Here is a 12,076-nt window from a genome sequence, read left to right on the forward strand (position 1 = left end):
TGACACAATACTGACCTTGCTTTCAGACACCTGGTGGCTCAGTCCGTTAAGCGTCTGCAGTTGGCTCAGGTCATGATCCCAGGGGCCTGGGATCAAGTCCCACAGCGTGCTCCCTGCTCAGCGGGGAGCCTACTTCTCCCTCTGCCTGCCACTCCACCTACTTGTGCATGTACTCTCTTTGACAAATAAATTTTAAAATCTTAAAAAAAATACTGACCTTGCTTTTATTGTCTGTATAAATAATAAATCCTTATGGTTCCTTGTCTCCTTACCACTGAAGCTATGGGAATCAGACAAGCCAACTTTACTGTTGCTTAGGTGTTGCTTGACCACTTGACAAATTGGCCTCCAGTGTGGGGCCAGTAAAGTCACAACACCTTCTTGGAGAAAAGACATAAGAGCCGTGCATGCCAAGTTAGGAGACCTCCCTGGGATCTGGTAGTGCATGCTTTCTCTTTTCAGGGCACTGCCACATTAGAAAGCACTCATGAGGGAACCTCCCTCCACAATTTATCACCAATGTGTGAGTCGGGATGTAGCGCAAGTACCTCTACCTTCTGATGTCCAAAGCTTTCACCATCTAGATGATGTCCTGTTGCTTGGCAAGTCAGAAGCCTTAATCTCAGCAACCTTGTCTATGGTGTCATCTCACCTTCACCAGTAGGGGTAGCTGATCAACCCCAACAAAATCCAAAGCTCTGCTTACCAAGTAAAGTTTTTTGGATCCACATGGGTGAATTTACAACACTCCGACCCTCTGGAAGCCAAAGAACACAACCTACTGTCTCTTATAAAGCAGAGGACTTTATGTTTCTGATAAGAAACCACTAGGGCATGTCAGACTTCTATCTTCTGGCAAAGTCTTGTTACCAAAAAGTTCCCATTACACTGGGCATTAGCCCCACCCACTCCTAATAGATCAACATCAGCTCTGTGACGCCCTTTCAGGTTATCACCTGAACCTCATCACAGTTGATATTTGTTCAAACTGTGCCACGTTTTTCTTGAGGAACACACACTCAGAAGGTTGTAACCGATGCTGCTGAAAGTACTGGAGTAACAGACATTTTAAGTAGGGGTAATACTTCTTCTGATTGTGTAGGACATTTCCAGGGGAGAAACACCACAGTTAAAGCGGTAGCGGTAGGATAAGATATAGTCAAGACTGCATTTGGCTACCCCAGTCCAGCCATATGGTGTCACTAAAACAACACAAGATGGGGGAGAGGGTGCTGATCATTGTATTAAACAAAAAACGAAAGGAGATGGAAGTGCTTTAAAAAATATCCAGGATGTGAGGGTGATTTGGCTGGGACATCTGTCACCCCGATGATTGCCAGGGTTGATTCGGCTGATCTGGCTGGCTAGGTGGGTGTCCCCTTCCTCCCTCACTGCTCCATGTGCATCCCTCCTGGAGCTGTGTACTTGTTCAAAGAGGACAACCTTCCCTGGTTGAGGAGGAGGAGGACAGTTCTCGGTCAAGGGTATACGAGTAGCTGCACTCCCCTGCTAGAACCTCCAAACAAGCTCTTAAGGTCCATTTGTAGGAGAACGTAGGGTAGTCAAGCTTCCAAGACTCCAGACCCACCCAAATGAACTACTGCATGTGACAGTCTGCCTTTCTTTAAAAAATAATAATAAAGTAGGGGCACCTGGGTGGCTCAGTGGGTTAAAGCCTCTGCCTTCGGCTCAGGTCATGATCCCAGGGTCCTGGGATTGAGCCCCGCATCGGGCTCTCTGCTCAGCAGGGAGCCTGCTTCCTCTCCTCTCTCTCTACCTGCGTCTCTGCCTACTTGTGATCTCTGTCTGTCAAATAAATAAATAAAATCTTTAAAAAGTAAAATAAAATAAAATAATAAAAAAATAATAAAAAAGTAAAATAAAATAATAAAAAATATCCAACAGATTGCTCTCCCACTTAGACCAGTCAGGCCCAATAAGCTTTTCGAACTACAAGGGTCAGTGACTGATAATTAGGCAGACTAGGGCCTGTAGCAAAAATAAATTACCACTAAGGCCATACTCTCTGCTATGGTTTTGCACATGACATTTGCTGTGTGTGTGTGTGTGTTTAAGATTTTATTTTTTTGAGAAAGAGAGAGAGTACGAGTGGGGAGGTGGGGCAGAGGGAGAAGGAGAAGAAGGCTCTCCCTGCTGAGCATGGAGCCGGTCATGGGGCTCAATCCCAGGACCCCAGGATCATGACCTGAGCCGAAGGCAGATGCTCAACCGATTTAGCCACCCAGGTGCCCCATGGCATTTGCTTTGGTATGTCAAGATTTCTGAGGATAACTGGATCTGATGCACAGACAGATCAACTAAGTCAAAGTCTGACGGGGCACTCTGATGGGCCACTTATAGCAGTGCAACCACCAAAAATCAAAACAAAACTATTTAAAGCTTTGCATGGAGCATACAGACCCAGGAAGGGGTTGTACACCTGAGACAACACCAGCACAGATGAAGCAGGGGGCACTGAGAAACCAAAAAAAGTGTTCCTACCTTCCAATCCCACATCTTTCACCCCACACCCACGGACCAGGAAAACAACATCCACCCCTGACAGTAATAAAGACTGAGCTGGTGCTCTGGGGGCACCAGGTAAATGAAGCTGACCAGAATAACATTGCAAGGACTCTGAAAACCAAGCTGTCATTGGAACCATGGCCCCCAAACAGTCAAGACTTGTATGCTAAACTTAAACAAGATAATTGATTGCTAAAACAGAAGACTTAAATAGGATTCTAAGTATTGTAACATAATAGACAGAATATCTGGGATGCTATACATATCAGATCTTGCAACAAAAGACAAAAAATTGGGGCAGGCGCCTGGGTGGCTCAGTGGGTTAAGCTGCTGCCTTCGGCTCAGGTCATGATCTCAGGGTCCTGGGATCGAGTCCCGCATCGGGCTCTCTGCTCAGCGGGGAGTCTGCTTCCCTCCCTCTCTCTCTCTCTCTGCCTGCCTCTCCATCTACTTGTGATCTCTCTCTGTCGAATAAATAAATAAAATCTTAAAAAAAAAATTGGGGCACCTGGGTGGCTCAGTTGGTTAAGCGACTGCCTTCAGCTCAGGTCATGATCCCAGGGTCCTGGGATGGAGGCCCATATGGGGCTCCCCCTGCTCAGCAGGGAGCCTGCTTCTCCCTCTCCTTCTGTCTGCCACTCCCCCTGCTTGTGCTCTCTCTCTCTCCCTGTCAAATGAATGGATAAAATCTTTTTTAAAAAAAAGAATAAAAAAAGAATAAAATCACAATATGAGTGAAAAGATATCAACAAAAACCAATAACAAGATTAGTTGGATGTTGGAGTTATCTGACAAGGATTTTAAAGTAATTATAAAAATGATTCAATAAGGAATTGCAAATAAACTTGAAACAAATGAAGAGGCAGAAATTCTCACCAAGTAAGATACTAAAAAGAACCAAATGGAGACGATAGAACTGAAAAATATAAATGAAATCTAAAACTTATGCAAAAGGATCACATTCAGAGAAACTTCTCTAGTAACAAACTATAGAAATGATCCCTGAAAGTATAGTCTTTATGCAAAAGGATCAAATGGCGGAATAAGTTTGACAGAGAAGAAGTGATCTTAGAGATAGGACAATAGAACTTGCCCAGTCTGAATAACAGATAAATACACTAGGAAAAAAAAGATAGTCTCAAGGACATATAGGACAATAACAAAGATCTAAGATTCATACCATTGGACTATCAGAAGTAGAGGAGAGAGTGGTGTTAAAGAAGTATTAAAAGAAAGAATTATTGAAACCTTCTCAAGTTTGGCAAAAGATATAAACCTACAGATTCAAGAAGCTGAGGAAACCCCAGTAGGATAAACCAAAAGAAATCCGTGCCAGTATATAATAATTAAATTTCTGAAAACTGGGGACACCTGGCTGCCTTAGTCAGAAGGGCATATGACTTTTTTTTTAAAGATTTTATTTATTTGACAGAGAGAGATTACAAGTGGGCAGAGAGGCAAGCAGAGAGAGAGAGAGGAGGAAGCAGGCTCCCTGCAGAGCAGAGAGCCCGATGTGGGACTGGATCCCAGGACCCCGAGATCATGACCTGAGCCGAAGGCAGAGGCTCAACCCACTGAGCCACCCAGGTGCCCCAGGGCATGTGACTCTTGATCTTGAGCTTGTGAGTTCAAGCCCCAGGTTGGATGTAAAGATTACTAAAATAAACTAAAGTGGAGCACCTGGGTGACTCAGTTGGTTAAGCATCTGCCTTCGCTCAGGTCATGATCCTAGAGTCCTGGGATAGAGTCTCATATGGGGAGGGGGTTATATTTAAAAGTCAGAAGGGTAAAGGGACCAAAAGGAAATTAAGTTTTCTATACTTCAATCAAAGTGGTGAAACACTGCTATCAGTAAACTGTGTTAAGTTACATCTGCACATTGTAACACTACATCAACCACTAAGAAAATGACACAATGAGATGTAGTAAAAAATCGCATAAATATGTAAAAATGGAATTCTAAGAAATGTTTGTGTAACCAAAGGAAGGCAAAAGGAGAGAAGAAGCAGAAGAATGAGAATAAAAGGGAACAGATTAAAAAAAAAAAACAATAAAATGCCAGACAGAAGTCCAAACATATCTTACTAATTATTTAGTGTAAATGGTCCAAATATGACAGTCAAAAGACAGAGATTAGCAGAGTAGAGACAAAACACAACCCAACTATATGCCATCTACAAGAAATTCACTTCAAATATGATGACAAAGGTAGGTTGAAAGTAAAGGGAAGGAAAAAGATATGCGATGTTAACATAAATTTTTAAAAAGTAGAAATCAGAGCAAATAAACAATAGGGAACATTACATAATGGAGGAACATTACATAATGATAGAAGAATTGATCCACCAAGAAAATACAGCAATCCTAAATGGGTATGCACCAACAAAACAGCTTCAAAAAATGCAAAGCAACAGTGATTGGGCTGAAAGGAGAAATAGACAAATCCACAATTATAATTAAGGACATCAACACCCCACATCAGCAATTAATAGAACTACTGGAGAGAATTTCAGCAATGATAAAGAAAAACTGAACAACACCATTGATTAACAGGATCTAATTGATATATATTTTTTAAAGATTATATTTATTTATTTACAGACAGAGATCACAAGTAGGCAGAGAGGCAAGCGGGTGGTGGGGGCGGGAAGCAGGCTCCTCACTGAGCAGAGAGTCCAATATGGGGCTCGATCCCAGGACCCTGAGACCACAACCTGAGCCGAAGGCAGAGGCCCAACCCACTGAGCAACCCAGGGGCCCCGGATCTAATTGATATTTATAGAACATTCAACCCAACAACAACACATTATTTTCAAGTGCGTACTGAACATTCACCAAGATGGACAATTTCTGGGCCATAAAAAATACCTCCACAAAGTCAGAAGAATTGAAATCATACAGTGTATGTTCTCTGACCATATGGAATCAAACTAGAAATCAATAACAGAAAGACAACAGTAAGATCTCTAAGACACTTATTTAAAAACATGCTTCTCAGTGATCCTTGGGGGATGATGGAAGATGGAAACCAAAAGGAAATTTTACAAATATGTGGAACTGGGGGCACCTGGCTGGCTCAATTGGTGCAGCATATGACTCTTGATCATGGGGTCATGAGTTCAAACCCCACATTGCGTGTAGAGATTACACAAAAAAATTTTTAAAGGGAGGAGGAGCTAAGATGACTGAGTGGTAGGAAGACCCTATACTTCCTTGATAACACAATGTCAGATAAATGTCAAATCATTCTGAATACCCAAGAAATTGATCTGAGGGCTGACAGAACAAACTGAAGAAGAGGCAGAGAGGAGGTCACATCGTAGAAGGTAGGAGGTGTGGAGATGAGATGTGCCACAGAGAGGAGGGAGCCCTGGTCACCGAGAGAGGCAAAAAAGAGTAGTGCAGAGGGGATCACACAAAGAAAAACACTTCCCCAAGACTATTGACTGGGAAAACCAATGGGGCTGATTTTTGTGAGGTTGTATAAGCAGTGGGGCTCAAAGACTGGAGTTTGAGAGGTCCGCATTGTGGCTGGTACAGAGCCCTGAGGGCACTGCAGTGCTCCTGTGGAGAAGGAGGGCAGATAGACCAAGGGCAGACAGCATAATCTGAGGCTCCCCCTGGAAGAGATGGTTCCCCCTTCTTAGAGAACATCTGGGAGAGATAACATTGCCTCTTAGGAGATGAAAGAGGGGCACCTGGGTGGCTCAGTGGGTTAAAACCTCTGCCTTTGGCTCAGGTCATGGTCTCAGGGTCCTGGGATCCAGCAGGGAGCCTGCTTCCTCCTCTCACTCTCTGCCTGCCTCTCTGCCTACTTGTCATCTCTGTCTGTCAAATAAATAAATAAAATCTTTTTTTAAAAAAGGAGACAAAAGAGATGGTGGGTGCCACTATCATAAACTAACTTAGTTAGTTTATGCCCCTCAGCATAAAATAACTTAAGTAAGCAGCAGTGTTCTAAACTGCTTATACCAAGCCCCACCCCCCCTGCCCTCTGCAGGCGCTTCATTACTAGGGCAAGTGTGTCTGAGAACCACAGCAGTGGCCCTTCCCCAGAAGACCAGCGCCACCCCACCCCACAGCACACCATGTCTACTGACCATAGAGTTCTGCAAAGTTTCAGCTCTGGTGGAAATAGCATCAGGTCTCTTTTGGCAAGCAGACCAGAGCACACCTGGTTAAAACTCTCCACACTCTGGCCAAGGTCCAAATGTTTCCCACTCCAGGCAAGAAGAAACTCTGCAGGAGACTGACCAGATGGAAAGAACAGCAAAAACACAGCAGCAGAAGGCACACAGCATACACCAGAGACACTTCTTTTTTTTTTTAAAAGATTTTATTTATTTATTTGACAGAGAGAAATCACAAGTAGGCAGAGAGGCAGGCAGAGAGAGAGGAGGAAGCAGGCTCCCTGCTGAGCAGAAAGCCCGATGTGGGGCTCGAACCCAGGACCTGGGATCATGACCTGAGCCGAAGGCAGCGGCTTAACCCACTGAGCCACCCAGGCGCCCCGCCAGAGACACTTCTTAAAGTACCAGGCCCCGGACAGTATATGACCCTTTATTCATAAAGGAATTATACTCAGAAGCAGGAAACATAACAGATTTTCCTTTTTTTTTTTTTTTTTTTTCAAGGAGGCTCAACACTGAATGCGGGGCCCAATCTAGGACTTGAACTCACAAGGCTGAGCAATCAAGACCTGAGCTGAGATTAAGAGTAGGATGCTTAGTGCTGTGAAGTGTGTAAACCTGGCGATTCACAGACCTGTACCCCTGGGGATAAAAATATATTATATGTTTATAAAAAAAATAAAATTTAAAAAAAAAAAGAGTAGGACGCTTAACTGACTGAGCCATCCAGGTGCCCCCATAACAGGCTTCCCTAACACAAAGAAGAAGAAGAGACCTAGACAAAATGCCAAGACAGTGGCATTCATCCCAAAAGAAAGAACAAGGAAAGGTCACAGCCAAGGATCTAATCAAAACAGGTTAAGTAATATGCCTGATCCAGAATTTAGAGCAAGAATCATAAGGAGACTAGCTGGCCTTGAAAAGCATAGAAGATGCCAGGGAGTCTCTTACCACAGAGATAAAACATCTAAAAACTAGTCAGACCAAAATGAAAAATCCTGTAACTGAGACTCAAAACCGACTGGATGTAATGACCAAAAGGATGGAAGAAGCAGAGGAACAAATGAGTGACAAAGATAAAATTAGGGAAATTATGAAGGTGAAAAGAAGAGGGAAAAAAAATACTGGATCACAAATATAGACTCCATAAAGCATAATAGCATTTGTATCCCAGGAGTCCCAGAAGAAGAATGGGAAAAGGGGCACAAAGTTGATTTTGAGGAAATTATAGCTGAAAACTTTCCTAATCTGGGGAAGGAAACAGATTTCCAAATCCAGGAGGCACAGAGAACGCCCACCAAAATCAATAAAAGCAGGCCAACACCTGCTTTTAAATTTAAATTTGTAAAGTTAAAGTTAAATTTGTAAAATATAGAGCTAAAGAAAAATTCCTAAAAGCAGCAAGACAAAAGAAGTCCCTAACTTGCAAGGGAAGACAAATAAGGTCAGCAGCAGATCTATCCACAGAAACTTAGCAGGTCAGAAGAGAGTGCTATGGTATAGTCAACATGCTGAATGGGGAAAATATGCAGCCAAGAATACTTTGTCCAGCAAGGCTGTCATTCAGAACAGAAAGAGAGAAAAAGAGTTTCTCGGAAAAACAAAAACTGGAAGAATTTGTGATCACTAAACCTGTCCTACAAGAAATAGTAAAGGGGACTCTGTGAGGGGGAAAGAAAAACCAAGGCAAGAAAGACTAGAAAGGAAAGGAGAAAGTCTCCAGAAACAACAACAAAACAAGCAGTGAAGTGACACTAAGTTCTTATCAATAATTACTCCAAAAATAATCACAATAATTACTCGGCTTGCTCAGTGAGTGAATCATGTGACTCTTAGTCTTGGGGTTGTAAACCTGAGCCCTACGTTGCATGTAGAGATTACTTAAAAATAAAATCTAAAAAAAATTATTCTGAATGTAAATGGACTACATGCTCCAGTCAAAAGACACAGGGTGTCAGAATGGATAAAAATATAAGACCCACCTATATGCTATCTACAAGAGATTTATTTTAGACTTTAAGACACCTGTAGATTGAAAGTGAGGGGATGGAGAAATATTTATCATGCAAATGGATGTCAAAAGAAAGCTGAAGTAGCAATACATATATCGGAGAAACCAGATTTTTTTTTAAAGATTGTATTTATTTATTTGACAGACAGAGATCACAAGCAGACAGAGAGGCAGGCAGAGAAAGAGGAGGATTCAAGCTCCCTACTGAGCAGAGAGCCTGATGTGGGGCTCCATCCCAGGATGCTGGGATTATGACCTGAGCCAAAGGCAGAGGCTTTAACCCACTGAGCCACCCAGGCACCCAAGATTTTTTTTTTAAAGTAGACTCCGCTCCCAGTGTGGAGCCCAGTGCAAAGCTTGAACTCATGATTCTGGGATCAAGACCTGAGCTAAGATCAAGATTTGGGTGCTTAACTAACTGAGACACCCAGGTACCCCAGAAAAACTAGATTTTAAACCGAAGACTGTAACAAGAGATGAAGAAAGGAACTACAACAAGAAGATCTAACAATTGTAAATATTTATGCCTCTAACTTGGGAGCACACAAATATATAAAATAATTAATAACAAACATAAAGGACCTCATTGTTAATAATACAATAACCGTAGGGGACTTTAACACGTCACTTACAGCAAGGGACAAATCACTTAAGCAGAAGATCAATAAGAAAACAATGGCTTTGAATGACACACTGGACCAGATGGACCTAACAGATATATTCAGAACATTTCATCCTAAAGCAACAGAAAAAAACATTCTTCTCTAGTGGCACATGGGACATTCTCCAGAATAGATAACATACTGGGTCACAAATCAGGTCTCAACAAGTACAAGGAGATTGAGATCGGGCCATGCATTTTTTCTGACCACAACACTATAAAACTTGAAGTCAAAGACAAGAGAAATATTTGGAAAGACCACAAATACATGGAGGTTAAAGAACATCCTACTAAATAAAGAATGGATCTACCAGGAAATTAAAGAAGAAATTTTTAAAAATAACATATGGAGGGGCGCCTGGGTGGCTCAGTGGGTTAAAACCTCTGCCTTCAGCTCAGGTCATGGTCTCAGGGTCCTGGGATCGAGCCCCGCATCGGGCTCTCTGCTCGGCGGGGAGCCTTCTTCCCCCTCTCTCTCTCTGCCTGCCTCTCTGCCTGTCATCTCTGTCTGTCAAATAAATAAATAAAATCTTTAAAAAATAATAATAATATATGGAAACAAATGAAAATGAAAACATGATGGTCCAAAACCTTTGGGATGCAGTGAAAGTGGTTATAAGACGGAAGTATATAGTAACACAGGCCTTCCTCAAGAAGCAAGAAAATTGTCAAATATACAACCTAACATTAAAACTAAAGGAGCTAGAAAAAGAATGGCAAATGAAGCCTAGAGCCAGCAGAGGAAGTGAAATAATAAAAATTCGAGCAGAAATACTCGATATAGAAACAAACAAACCAAAAAACCTTGGTAGAACAGATCAATGAAACTAGGAGCTGGTTCTTTGAAAGAATTAATAAAATTGATAAATCCCTAGCCAGACTTATCAAAATGAAAATAGAATGGACCCAAAGAAATAAAATCACGAATGTGAGAGAAGATCACTACCAACACCACAGAAATACAAACAATTATAAGAATATACTATGAGCAACTCTACGCCAACAAATTCAACAATCTGGAAGAAATGGATACATTCCTAGAAACATATAAACTACCAAAACTGAAAGAGGAAGAGACAAGAAAATTCGAACTGACCCATAACCAGCAAAGAAATTGCATCAGTCATCAAAAATCTCCCAACAAACAAAAGTCCAGGGCCAAATGGCTTCCCAGGGGAACTCTACTAAACATTTAAGAAAGAGTTAATACCTAGTCTTCTGAAACTGTTCCAAAAAATAGAAATGGAAGGGAAACTTCCAGACTCATTCTATGAGGCCAGCATTACTTGATCCCAAAACCAGACAAAGACCCCACTAAAAAAGGTAACTATAGGCCAATATCTCTGATGAACACGGATGCAAAAATTCTCAACGAAATACTAGCAAATTAAATCCAACAGCACATTAAGAGAATCATTCACCATGATCAAGTGGGATTTATTCCTGGGTTGCTAGGGGGGTTCAATATTCACAAATCAATCAATGTGATACACCACATTAATAAAAGAAAACATAAGAACCATATGATCCTCTCATAGATGCAGAAAAATCATTTGACAGAGTACAACATCCATTCTTTTTTTAAAAGATTTTATTTCTTTATTTCTTTATTTGAGAGAGAGAGAGCATGCGCACTTGAATGAGCCCAAGCAGAGGGAGAAGAGGGATAGGGACAAACAGACTCAGCACTGAGCATGGAGCCTGCCCGATATGGGGCTTGATCTCACAACCTCAAGATTAAGACCTGAGCCAAAATCAAGAGTTGGATGCTTGGGGATGCCTGGGTGGCTCAGTCAGTTAAGCATCTGCCTTCGGCTGAGGTCATGATCCCAGGGTCCTGGGATTAAGTCGCACCTCAGACTCCTTGCTCATTGAGGAGCCTGCTTCTCCCTCTGCTTGTGCTCTCTCTCTCACTCTCTGACAAATAAATAAATAAAACCTTTTTAAAAAATATTTTGACAGAGAGAGACATAGAGAGAAAGGGAACACAAGCAGGGGGAGTGGGAGAGGGAGAAGCAGGCTTCCTGCTGAGCAGGGAGCCCAATGTGGGGCTCGATCCCAGGACCCGGGGATCACGACCTGAGCCGAAGGCAGATGCTTAATGACTGAGCCACCCAGGCGCCCCAGCATCCATTCCCGATAAAACCCTCAATAAAGCAGGGATAGAGAGAACATACCTCAATTTCATAAAGGAAGACCCACAGCTAGTATCATCCTCAATGGGGGAACACTGACAGCTTTTCCTCTACAGTCAAGAACAAGACAGGGATGTCCACTCTCACTGGTGTTATTTAACATAAAACTGGAAGTCCTAGCCTCAGCAATCAGACAACAAAAACAAATAAAAGGCAACCAAATCAGAAAGGAAGAAGAAGTCATACTTTCAAAGACATGATACTCTTAGTACAAAACCTGAAAGACTCCACCAAAAAATTGATGAAACTGATACAAAAATTCAGTAAAGTCACAGGAGGCAAAATCAATGTACAGAAAGCTGTTGCATTTCTATACATTAATAATGAAGCAGCAGAAAAACAAATCAAAGAATCAATCCCACTTACAATTGCACCTAATACCCTAAGATACCTAGGAATAAACCTAACTGAAGAGGTAAAAGATGTGTACTCTAAAAACTACATAACACGAAAGAAATCAGAGATGACACAAAGAAGTGGGAGAACATTCTATGCTCATGGATTGGAAGAGCAAATATTGTTAAAATGTCTATACCGCCCAGGTGTTGCCCAG

The 12,076-nt window shown here is 42.0% G+C and overlaps 1 pseudogene; it reads right to left on the reverse strand.

Moving 5' to 3' along the window:
* Positions 1-3,470: 3,470 nt before the first annotated feature.
* LOC125092575 (uncharacterized) lies at positions 3,471-3,544 on the reverse strand (annotated as a pseudogene).
* Positions 3,545-12,076: the final 8,532 nt, after the last annotated feature.

The sequence above is a fragment of the Lutra lutra genome, chromosome X (assembly GCF_902655055.1).
Source record: "Lutra lutra chromosome X, mLutLut1.2, whole genome shotgun sequence".
Lineage (NCBI taxonomy): Eukaryota > Metazoa > Chordata > Mammalia > Carnivora > Mustelidae > Lutra > Lutra lutra.